Below are 13,931 nucleotides of genomic sequence, written 5' to 3' on the forward strand. Positions count from 1 at the left end.
ATTGATAATCATGCAGGACTGAACAGACTAAGACAGAAGAACACATTTTTTAGAGTAATGTAGAAAAACTTTGCATATGCAAGATGTTCATTGATAACAGTAGAGAGAGTCTAAGTCACTGTGGAAATGACTACTGATGAATAGTTGTTTTTAAAAGTTACTGTTATGGGGAAGAGAATACCAAATTGTGTGTATCCCCACATTTCTATAGTGTTTTTAAAATTTAATTCTGGCAAATTTTCATTCATCTTGAGTGGATATACCTTTGAGATATTCTTGTTTCTTAAACCTGGTGATACATAGTGTCTCCTCAGGTAGACTGTTGAAGTTTTATACCACTAAAAACATTCCCTGAAAAAAAATTCTCTGCTGGGTACAGTGGATCACCTCTAAACACAGCTATTGGGAGACTGAGACAAGAGCATGGCAAGTCTCAGGCCAAAACAAACACTTTAGAGAGACCCAGTTTCCAAAAATAAACAAATATACAACTCTGGTAGAGCTCTTGCCAATGTTGCAATGTTCTAGGGTTAAATCACTGAGTACACACAAGTATACCCCACCAATAAATAGTTAAACAGGTAATAGCACCTAAAATTCAAGCTTATTATTACTTTTTATTTTTGGCAGACTATCATTCTCTCTAAATGTTCTAAGTTGTTTATGTAAATCTACATACATTTTTCAGCTGAACCACTTTGGTTCTCATCATCTGAAGAAGAGGAGGAAGGTCTTGATGACACCAAAAATAAGCAGCCACAGGTGTGTTAACTCAGATATATTTTTTTTAAACTTCTGATTTCTTACTTTATTCCTTGTTTTAAGAAAGTCAATATGGGCAGATTTGATTACCTTTCATAAGAGTGGTTTGAAATCCAAAGATAATTTAATATTGAAACCTAATAGAATTTAACTGGTTATGAATCTGAAAATAGCATTAAAATTCAGGATAACATGTAGATAAATATTATCTTTGTGATTCGGGCAGAATTTTTTTCTGAATATTACTTGGGTTTACATTTTTTTAACCCCTGAAAATGATGAAAAAGTTGAAATTAGTGGTTTTGCTAATAACCATTTTAATTAATGAACATATATAGTGGTGATGGTCATTGAGTACATTTATGGTAAGATTGTCCTTCCCAGTGGCTCAGTTTTAGTTACATATAAACATGGAAAATCACATCCATCTCATGTGCTCTGTGGGTATCACAGGCAGAGTTAGTGAAAAGACACACATACATGCAGATCCTAATCAGACAGCAATTTCAGACCAGTTTTTCTCATACACTCAAATGTGCATAGCTCACACACCCAGCCCATGGATGGCTGGTGAAATCCTTGAATTCATTTACTATTCTAAAAGCCAAAATTTTAGGTTTCATTTGGTCTGAGGCACTCTACGGTGCCTCTCCAGGTTTTCTTTTTTCCATAGCTGCTCTTTTTTTTTAATCCAGAATGCACACAGGAGCCAATATGACTCAAGCTCTGAAAATAGTCAGGAAGTGCTGTACATTTTTGTGCTGTCATTTTTCTTCATTGGTGTACTTTTTAGTTCTCTCTCAGAGGAACATGTTGTTTACTCTACCCAGATCCTGTGTGTTGCTTTCTAACAGTACGATAGAAACATTTCTTCACCCTACTTTGTCATTTTGTTAAACTGGAATTTCTCTCAGTGAAACACTTACTATAAGCTCTTTAGATCCTGTGAGAAACTGTGATGACCAAAATGAGGCAAGTCCAATAAAGTCTTATTCCTGCTCAACATCACATAATTCCAAATCTCTTATCACACTGAGTCTCATAAGTCTGTTATTTAAAACATGTAATGCAACATAATATTAATTATATTTCTCAAGAATGTTTAATTAAGTATTTAATGCATTCTCATCTTGTGGGGTTGTGATATATAGTTGTTTACACTCTTAGAATACATACATGCATTTATGTTATTAAATTTTCAGGGAATACCTTTTCTATGATATCCATCCTGCTTTTACCAAATCAGGAGCCATTGGAAGACAAGAGTTCAGTTTCATCTGAAGCACAAATTCTAGGTTGCCCTGTGGAAAATATGACTGTACTTATCTACATTTAGCTGCTTTCAAGACCAAAATTTGGGTGATGTCTAAAAGAGTGATAGTGAAGTTTTCATGCAGCTCATTGGGGTTCTTTATTTTGCAGGTATTTTCTGAGGGTGATCCACAGATGTGCATTTCTCACTCATCTGGAGAGAAACATTATATAGCAAAAGAGAAAGCAGATGGACATGTCCATGGTAAGTACTACATACTCTACACAGTTCTTTGGACAGAATATTGATTTCTAACATGAATGCTGATTTATTCTAATACTAGGAAAAATGAACCTAGTAAACAGGTAATAATGAAAAAGTGAGAAAGATAATGAGTTGTCTCTCTTAAGACCAAAGTCCAGCAGCAGGTTATAGTGGGAGTGTCCCTCTTAGTTTCTATACAAAACATGCATAGATCATAGGAGAGTTGGAAATTGTGAAGTAGAGAGGATAAGGGTGAATACACATTGGGAAAGGCAGAGAGAGTGAGTGCAGTGAGTAAATGAAGGAAAAAGAAGCCATGAAGGCTGATAAATTTCAGTCATGTACCAGAATAAAAAGACCACCTGTTCAAAATGTGGAAGGAAAATGGGAGTTTCCAGTTGTGCAAATGACTCAAGGTGTGAATATTTTTTCTCACCACTCATTTCTGAGTTGTCATTAGAAAGGAATTGACACGTGAAGAACTGATCATGAAGAAAGGAAGTTTATTTTCTTTTTAAGTGAAATGTAAATCCATGTGTCTAGTCGTTAATTTATATAAAACAATATTGTAATTAAAACAAATAAAAAATAAAAATACCTATATCATAGACATTCTTGCCACTACCTGGGATGGAGCACAGATGGCAGACACAGAAGTATGGGAAGTGGAAAAATGTGCAAATTGTTATGGACTGATACCTAAATTCATAGGTTTTTAAAATATTCTTTGGACAATTTGGAAAGGAGAAGGGAGAATAGACACTGAGAAAAGCAGAGAGAATACAGTGAGTAAGTGAAGGAGAAAGGACTTCTTCTCATCGTTCAGGTTTGTTAACATGATTGGGTGAAAAACTTGCTCTATTATTGTAAGGCATTTGAAGGCAGGGAAATGAGAAGCAGGCTAAGTGCAGACCCAGACTCTCAGACTCTAGTAGATCATCTGTGGGGATCCCTATTCAAAATGCATACTCTGACTGACCTGGCCTGCACATCTATGTTTTCTTCCATGTAAGGTGATTCCAATGATCACTATCTGCCGGCCACCATGTAAAGAGGTCAGGAAAGGATTTCCTTTTAGCAAAACTAAATGCAGAGCCACTGGAACATCAAATGTAATAAAGTTATTGCATACATCTAGTTTTTATTCTGATCTTGTCTCTTGGCAAGTGATAAGAACTGAAGGTACAGAATTTATATTTCTTAGGTCTAATCCTTAAATTGGGAATTAAGAAAGACTGGTGGACTGGAGTTGTAGCTCAGTGGTAGAGTGCTTGCCTTGCATGCGTGAGGCACTGGGTTCTATCCTCAGCAACACATATAAATAAATAAATAAATAAACAAACAAACAAATAAATAAGTAAATAAAAATAAAGACATTGTGTCCATCTACAACTAAAAAAAGAAAAGAAAAAGAAAGAGTGGGGATAATTCATAGACAAAATGGAAAATATAAATAATCAAGACCAGAGATCAAGATGTTGCTTTTGAAAAGTTCCTGGGAAGGAGAAATGTGGAAGAAACAAAATAAGTTAGCTGGGTAATCTTGGAGGGAATGATGGGGAAACTGAGAGCATGCAATTCAGGGGCTATCAGTATATCTATCTTTCACAATATGTGAGAGATTGTAACTTGTCCATCATTTGAATCATGAGGGGCTTGTAAGTTGGGGAAAGATTCCAGCCATGACCATCTTTTCTCCATACCTATCAGACATACTGCTTGCTGTGGTTTAAATTGAGTCATTCTGAGGAGCAAAATTACATTTCAGAATCATTCATGGTTTTTAATGACAGCTCTGCTCTTTCTCTTCTTTCCTCTCTTCCTTCCTTCCTTCTTTCCTTTCTACTCTCTTCCCTCCCTCTCTGTCTTTTTTTCCTTACATAATTACTTTCTGTATTTCTTTCCTATTTGCCTGAAAATAAAATTTTGATCATGGGCATTCTAGAAATTCACTTCATTACAGAGGTACATCCTCATCCTTCAAAAGCTAATTATAATTTTTTGATAGGCCTGGCCTTTTATGAATACACTTAAAACACTGGCAAGTCACACCAAACCAAACTCATTTGTAAACAGAACTCTTTATACAGTTTACTCTTTGAATACCCAAAATCTTTGTCATATATGCCTGTGTTTGTGTGTGTAATAATATATTATTGTTATCAGATAAAGCTGTGCTCTTCCATTTCAGCTTTCCTTTTAAATTTTCATGTCTCAAAAGTTTAAACCAATTAAACCTTATTTCTTAGATGTGGAAACTATCTGTTCTCACACAAGGGGATCATGAAAATCTAATCTGTTTAAACCAGAGAATACAGGAATAGAGGATGCACAAGAGGAACCAGCATCCCACCTGAATATAAGAAACAAACAATAGGTGTCATAGCTTTCAGTGTCAAAATATGTATTTCAACTGACTCCTTCAGATATCTTTGTTGAGAAATGAACCTAACATTTCCCTGGGATCTGAACACAGCTTTGGCCTTACTAAACAAAAATGAAAGGACAAATGCAGTAAATATATATATATATATATATATATATATATATATATATATATATATATATATATATATATATATATATTTAAAATTATAAAGATAAAATCTTTTCAATAGTATTTCAGTAAGATAGGTTCTATGACTTGTTTTTGTTTTGACGTCACCTTTGCCATTGAATCTATTAGGGACCTTCTTTGCTTCTCCACTAGAGGATTGTTGGATTCTCCATCAATCTGTATCTTTGCATTGGTATATATTTCCTTGTCTGTTTTATTTATGGTCATTGGACAAATAATCTCAGGTTTGTGAAATGAACAGCATGTTTCACAAAACCTATTCACAAAATTCCTTTGGCAGATTTTAGTCACATGATCGTTGTCAGCCAAACCAGCCAGCACAGAAACCCAGGAGATAGCATAATTTTTAGCACAGCTGAACCATGGACCTCAGATGTATGTCGAGGCATCTGTAATGTATGAGTTGTTTTGTCCTCTTCAACTTTGCTTGATTATATACCCCTTTTGTTTTTCAGCCTCTAGGGATTCATCTGATTTCAGAAAGGTAATTAAATTTCTATATTTATTCTAAATTATTAACTTTGTAGTCAATGAAAAATACACTCTTTATGTACTATCTTCTTTCTAAGCGCACCGATCCCATCACAATAAAAGAGGCCCTTCCACGGAAAGGATTAGGCAAGGTGAAAGAAAAGACAGTCAAATTGGGTAAGTTTCACATTACAACACTCCAGGGAACACAATGTTAAGACACTTCAAATGCTACTAGTGTTCTCACATGTAAGGTGGTTTTCTCAAAGAGGTGGGAGGATTTTCCTCACAATGTCATCAGTAGTCACAGAAAATGATCTCTCCTCTGTGTTTCTGGGAATATCCCCTCAATTCTGAATTGTTTCCCCTACATATCATACTTTTACATTCTCCCTATTTCCAGTTTTTGGTGTGAACTAGCTACCATGCAAATGTCACCATAAGCATCTTTTTAGAATGTGAAAGGTCAACCTTCTGAAATTTCTTAGAAATATTTTCTGACATGAGCCAAGCCTCATTCTGTATCTTTATACCTTTCCTCTGCCTCAACTGTCCTCTGGCATTAGGCCTCATTTATCCCTTTATTCTGAGACAAATCCTGACCTATTTCATACTTTTCTCTGTGTGGGCCTACAGCATTTCATGCTCTCACCATCTCCTGCTCTCTGGCTACTCACCTCTCACCTGTCTTTTTGAGGAGTGAATAGCCAGAAAAAACACCATCCCTGGGGGCACATTTTCTCTTCCTTCTTAGGTCATTTTCTCTGACACTTCAGCTGGTCACATTAGCTTCCAGACACATAGGTTCCCCTTTGCCCTTCTCACTGGAGTCACATAGGTATAGTCTAGCCTGCACCAGTTTTTTCTACCTTCCATCAGGCACAACCTAGGTCCCTTGATAGGCACTTCCAGGATCCTCGTGTGTGTGTGTGTGTGTGTGTGTGTGTGTGTGTGTGTTGTTTAGAGGAATCAAAGAAATTACTGTTGAACTCTTTCCAAGGATGGCTATGGCTTCAGCACTTCCATCACCAATTGAGAGAAGAGCATGCTTTTTAAGCACCAGTGCATAGTGCAACTTTTGGTCAGATCAGTTTAAGCAATATTTTTGATCTCAGGTTTCGCCTTAGCAGGGCACATCATGGTATAACTTAGAATGCAACTTCCTCTTCTCTCTCCCCCTTTGTCTGAGGCAGATCTGCACTGATATTTGCATGCAGGTTATAGGCTTTTTTTGTTTATGGTACACAGATTACTGAATCTCTGGACCTTTTCAGTGTTCAGAAATTTTAGGGATTTGAATAAAATCCCTCTTTCACTCACTTTGCTGAGAAGCTTTTCACCAACTCTTTGGTCTCCATGCAATAGTGCAGCTTAGAATGCAGCTTACTCTATACTAACATTTTCCCAGAATCAGCCCTTCTTTCCATGTGTATTTTCAAGCTTGTTTCTGAGAAAATTTCATTGATCTTGAGTAGACAAATCTTGGCAATATGGTTTGCACTGAACCTTGTATCCTGTCATGTCTCTATAAGATGTGTGTTGAGGATTTGGATCAAGAAAAAAATACTCCCTGAGAACTCAATGTTTGTTGGGTGCAAATGGGTACATCTTTATTCACAACTACTTGGAAGTCCAAGCCTTGAAGGATGGCTGTATTCAGTCCACTCAGAGGACTCCAGTTGCCAATTAAAGTGGCCATGGGATAGAACTAAATGGTAGAGTATTTGACAAGAATGCATAAGTTTGTGGGTCCACTCCCAAGGTGTATATACAAAGAAAGAAAAAGAAAAAAAGAAAAACTGTGGAAAGTTGAAACCAGTAATTATTCACCAAATCTTAAACTTAATTGGAAATCATATTTGGGAATATAAAGTTATTTTGGTGTTACAATTACCTTTTCTATTTGGATTGATGTTCACGCTTTCTAATGCAGTTCTGAGGAATGTGAGTAAATGTATTCATTTATCAGCAGAGACCCATTTTGACATGACTTCAGAAGAAGAGCACAAAAGTTTTGATGATGCTCAATGTACCCAGTCTCAGGTATGTCAACATATAAAGCATTTCTTCCTGTTTCTTCTTGTTTTCCTTTCTTGAGGAAAGTAAAGGAGGCCAAATGAAAATACCTTTTAAATAGTCTTTTGGAATCCAGGCATTATATATTATTAATTACATCTAAAACCACTCTGAACTGGTTAGAATCTGAAAATAGCATTAGTAGTCCTGTCAACTTATAGCTAAATTTACTATGTAATGGAGGCAAAACAATTCTAAATGTTGCTTGTGCTTCCACTTGCATAAACATTTTGAAAAATAAAAAGTTGAGACTAAATTTGAGACTGACGAATAACCACCTGGGTTATGAATGGTAATGGTCACTGATTGCATTCATGTGAAAGTGTGATGTTGTCAAAGGCTCAAAATTCTAGTGAAATTAGTAGTTATTTGCTACAAGTTGAAATATATATATATATATATATATATATATATATATATATATATATATACCTTACATCCTGGTTAATGTTTATTTGTTATTTTTTTGTTTATTTTTTATTGATTTTTTAAAAAATAAATGACAGCAGAATGCATTATAATTCTTATTACACATATATAGCACAATTTTTTATATCTCTGGTTTTGTATAAAGTATGTTGATGCAATTTCTGTCTTCTTACATGTATTAAACAATTTTTCAGTTCACTCAGAGGACTCCAGTTGCCAATTAAAGTGACCTTTTCATTTTATTTCTCATCCTTGCAGAAAATTCAGTCAATATGTTGAATAATTTTATCAAAATGTCTTAGTATATTAAAGAAATGTATTTGTGTGCATTAATGGGGGAATGATGGAATTTAGAGATGCTGTCTCATCTTTTTTCTCACATTGCCAACATTCCTGGTGTGAGATTTAGCACACATCTAGATTTATTTTATTTGGCTGGCATATGTAGGTTCTTGGGTTTACAGCTTTCCCTTTGGGGTGTATCCTGGGCAGGGGCCATATCTCAGTGTCAAATCCCCAACTGAACACCTAAGTCTCATATTTTCAAACAAAAACTTTGTTAGTTCATTGTTTAAAAAGTGTGATCCTATTTAATATGAAACATACTCCTCAAAATTCTTTAAAATAAGACTTGAAAACCTTCTCACATTTGATGGTGAATGCAAAGTCGGATGAGTTACAATGAATATCATTCCTCCCGTCCTTTGGGGTGTATACACCTTTGTTAGCATGTTGTCAAGGAATGCCTTTTCTGTGACATCCACCCTGCTTTTACCAAATTAGGAGCCATTGGAAAATAAGTGTTCAGCTTCATCTGGAACACAATGCTAAGACACCCTATGGAAAGTATGACTGCTCAGTCTGTAGTTATCTACATGTTAGTTAGCTGCTTTCAAGACCAAAATTTGGGTGTTGTCTAAAAGAATGATAATGAAGTCTTCATGCAGCTCATTGAGGTCCTTTATTTTGCAGGTATTTTCTGAGGATCATCCACAGATGTGTGTTTCTCACTCATCTGGAGAGAAACATCATAAAGCAAAAGAGAAAGAAGATGGACATGTCCATGGTAAGAACAACATATTCTACACAGTTCTTTGGATAGAATATTGATTTATAACATGAGTGCTGATATATTCTAATACTGGGAGAAATGAACCTAGTAAACAGGGAATAAAGAAAAAGCAAGAAAGATAAAGAGTTGTCTCTCTCAAGACCAAAGTCCAGGAGCAGGTAATAGTGGGAGTGTCCCTCTTAGTTTCTGTACAAGACAAGTATAGACCACAGGGGAGTTGGAAAACTTGAATTTTTATGTTAGAAAGAATAATGTTCTTCACATTCTACCTGCTTTCTGTTCATTTCTCAGTGTATTTTCATTTTCCTCGGGGAATCTTTTCTATAGATCAGATTTATGTATTGGATCACAAACCTCTTTTCTAATATCATCTGTCTAAAATTATAATGATCTTTTTTTTGTGTCTGTCTTCTCCATTAGACTTTAAGCTAAAGAACAATAGGGATCTAATCTCATCTGCTATATCTTCAGAGTTCAGCATATTGTGTCACGTGTTTTATGCACTCATTGCTTTAGTGTATAAATAATGCATGTGAAATATACAGCATTCATATATTTAAAATAGTCACATACTTTATTTCTATCTTCTTTTTTCTGACAGATTCTGTTAGCCTGTCGAAAACCCAGAAAGCAGTTCTATCACTCCAAAGAATAATAAAAAGCAAAAAAAGTCACTGCACACAGTGTTCACTACATGTTAAAAAAAATGCACAACTGGAAAATGAGATTCATGAGCTAAAAAAGAGGGTATCAGAGTTTAAGCAAGAAAATATAGAATTGAAACAACAAGTCCACAATTTGAGGTATTATATCCTAGATTGAAAGACGGAGTGGAATCTTTTCCTTTAATCCAGTAAAATAAGAAGGACAAAATTTTTTAACTACTGCCTCATCTGTTAGCACTTTGCAAAGGAAAAAACATGAATAAATTATAAAATTCTTACAAATATGATAGCATATTATTAAATGTGATTACTTCTAAAAGTTAAGTTCATATTTTTCCCCATCACAATTTTAATGGCTCTATGGAACCCCATCTGCTAGTAATCTATTTATTTAACAAGCATAATTTGGGATTGTTATTTGTTTATATTTTTAACTTTTTATTACAATTAATATTTCAAGAAATATCATTTATAAAAAATCATTTCCTACTCAGATACTATGGCATGTGTCTATAATTTCAGCAGCTTGGGAGACAAAGATAGGAGGATCAAAAGTTCAAAATTATCCTCATCAACATAGCAGCAATGTCCTAAGCAAATTAATGTGACCCTGTCTCCAAAAAAAAAAAAAAAAAAAAAAAGAAAAAAAAGAAAAGAAAAAGACCTTGGGATGTAGCTAAGGGATTTAGCTTCTGTGGGTTCAATCCCTGGTACCAAAGTTGGGGATGAGAAGAAAAGAAAAAAAATAACTTTCTATATTTCTGTTTACTTTTAAAAAAAATTTCAATATAGAGTTATTTGGTTAAAGTTGGGAAACTTTAAAAAGATTACAGGATTTTTAAATTTCTCTCAAGAAAGTTTGTATTCCACCAGTGAGGCATTTTTCACTGCCCTGAAACATGTTATTATACATTTATAGTTTTTAGGCTGATTTTGGGGATCAAACTCAGGGTTTTGTGTTACTAGTGTGATGTGCTAGTGCTGAGCTAGACACTTGGCTACACTTCTAATATAAACATTCATTAAAAATGAAATTAAAACAGATTATTTTTTATTCAAATTCATTCTCATTCATTAATTTGTTCATATTTCATTCATAAATTTGTTCATATTTTTATTCAAATTCATTCTCATTCATAAATTTGTTCATACTTTTTATGTTTTTTAGATATACATGACAGTAGACTATATGTTGGCATAAATTTATTTTTGTTATGTCTTATATTCCATTGTGTGTGTGCCCACTCACACACATATTTTTTTTATCCATTCATCTGTTGAAGAATATTACTCTTCATTATTGGATTAAATATTAGGTCCCATCTTGTTCAAAAATGGATTTTGAGTTTTTTTGTAAAATACATAATGATCAAAAATGTAAGTTGAGAGTGTTACCATAAAAGAAACATAAAAAGTATAATAACAGGTATTAGATTATTTATCCCAGTTCAGGGTTATAGTAATACAAAAGATACATATTTTTTATATCTTTATTTTATTTATATGTGGTGCTAAGGATCAAACCCAGCATCTTACCCATGCTAGGCAAACACTCTACCACTGTGCTACAGCCCCAGCCCCAAAAGACACATATTGAAAAAAGAATGTCTGAATATGCTGTTACACTGTAAGCCAATTATAGGTACACCTGACATATTTTATGAAGATAAATGATATTACTACTGAATTCATAAGTTTGTATATAAACAATATCTTTAAAACTTATTTGAGATGAAATTATTTTTTTAACTGGCGAGGACCTATGATTGTGCAAAAAAAATTACCTTAAACTTGTCAATTTACCAAATCATTTCTAAATTCCTATTCTGTGGTATCTAAAAGATTTGCTAGTAACAGAAACTTATCAAATAACAAAACAATCTTTTATTATTGAATTTCAATTATGTATGTTTGACACAAGATTAAAGGAGAAATTTAAAATGTTAAACTATAAAAGCTTCAGAGAACATAGAATTTTTATTAAGATACTAAATCAGCATACAAAGAGCCAGAACATAAAAAGACATTTTTGGCAAAAATCAATTAAAAGGCATCCATATTAACTTCAGATATGCCTTAAAAGAAGATGAGGTGAAGAGAAAAAATGATGATATGTTACATGAAAAAAATAAAAACCCATTAAAAGAAAAAGAAAGAGAATTTAACGAAGAGGATCATGTGAGAAAGCAAGCTGAAATCTCTGTTTGTACAATAGATACAGAATTGGAGACTGCAAGAAATCATTTTAATCAGGTAAATGAATGTTCAGTAAAGTTTCAAATTTTTACTGTATTTCATTAAATTATTTATAAAATCCCTTTAACTTATTGTATGTGGCCATGTTTCACTTAGTGATGGCAATGTGGTCTGATGAATGTGCTGTTTGGCAATTTCACCAACATGCAGTCATCATGTGTGTGTACTTCCACACACTTCAGACATCTCCCACAATGCCAGGAAACACAGACTTATAGGACCTCCATTTATATGCAGTCTGCTGTTTCCCAAAGCATGGGTATGTAAGGTGTGAACTACTATTTTGATTTAAAACACAATGTTCATTATTTGGCAATAAAAGAAATAAAAAAAGATCTGACAAACCAGAAAAAAAACCACAATGTTATCTGACTCTAAAATTAAATATGATATTTATGACAAAACTAGTTACAGCAAAACTTAGCATCTGGTAGTTGTTCAGCATTTGTTTTTCGAATAAAGAAGTTTAGTTTGATCACTAACATAAATACAAATGTAGGTGTTTTATGTTAAAATACAAACTAAATATCTATGCACCTATTTAAATCATTTTTTAAAAAAGTGTTTCACAATTGCATTTCTGTCTGCATTTAAGAAATGTTTTTTTTTAATTTTTAAATTTTTTTTAAAGAGAGAGAGAGAGACAATTTTAATGTTTATTTTTTAGTTTTCGGCGGACACAACATTTTTGTTTGTATGTGATGCTGAGGATCGAACCCAGGCCGCACGCATGCCAGACGAGCGCGCTACCACTTGACCCACATCCCCACCCCAAGAAATGTTTTCACTCACCCAAATTTATCTGTCATTTGTGCAGGTGAAATGTAAGACATTTACTCATAAAGAATAAATCTACCTTTTGGAATTATTTTTTAATCTTGAAGGTCCCACTCTTAAATTAAGCTTTTAGACTTCTGTCACCTGCTCATATACAGCCAAAACCTTGCTGAAATAAATTTGTAGATTTTAGCAGAACAAAATGAAACCTACAGACAATTTCCATGAGACCATAATGCCAGAATTTACAATATGAAATTTCAGTAACACATCTTTGCAAACAAAAAAGATAGACATGTGCAGAAAGGACATGTTTCCTGAATTATTTTCTTCTGTTTTCAAATGATTGAGTGTGTGTGTGTGTGTGTGTGTGTGTGTGTGTGTGTAACATAGTTAAATAGTAAATTTATTAATTATGGGAAAGTATAGAGGGTTTTGAATCCATATACTTATAACCATAATGTACATATTTTGGAGGTGAGGGGTGCAATTTTTGTCCCATTGAATTAAATAATGTTCTTAATTCAACTGTATTTCTCCACAGCAGTCCCATGATGATTTTCAGAGTAGCCTTATAAAGAGAAAAGACTTTTAATATTTTCCAGAGGAATAGATGATTTTTCTATGATCTCAAAACCCTTGCTTCTAATAGTAGATCTTCTAGTTTGGGGAAGTGACTTTGCTCTCTTGTTGTATTAATGTGCATTACTACTCCCACTGTTAAGTAAGGAGGAAAAGTGGGGCCAGCAAATACTCTGGTTTTGCAAATCATTTTCTCACTTTTAAGAAGAGAAACAAACACTTTGCTTCAAGTAATCTCCTACTTCAGTACAAAACACCTTTGGAAAAAATGGCATACCATAATATGTTCTTAGAAATAAATTACTGGTAAGTATTTGTTCCTAATACATAAGATCTGTTTGTTTCCTTTATTTTATATTGACTCATGTTTCAATATTCACTGAGATGAAACAAATGCTACTGAGTAGAAATCTCAGGATTTTCTCAGTAGAGCCTTACACATTTTGCCTTATTTGTCATTTGTAATTGGAGACACAGGCCTTCTTTGGTGTTTATTCATTCATGGGACAGAAGTAACTGGCTTTGTGGATGAGCACTAGAAGCAGAGGCAAAAGACTTGCAGAAAAATCATGCAATTTGCCTATGTTTTTAGCCTTGTGCTCCTTTTAAGAATTGTGATACATTGTTCATTGATATAGATCATGTGTTTAATGCTGTTTCTACATTTATAATTTATCAATAGATGTAATTCTCATTCTCAGCTACAAAATGTTAGAAAACAGAATATGCTAGGAATATTTTTAGGAA

Source organism: Callospermophilus lateralis, chromosome 5 (genome assembly GCF_048772815.1).
Source record: "Callospermophilus lateralis isolate mCalLat2 chromosome 5, mCalLat2.hap1, whole genome shotgun sequence".
In the NCBI taxonomy this organism is placed as follows: domain Eukaryota; kingdom Metazoa; phylum Chordata; class Mammalia; order Rodentia; family Sciuridae; genus Callospermophilus; species Callospermophilus lateralis.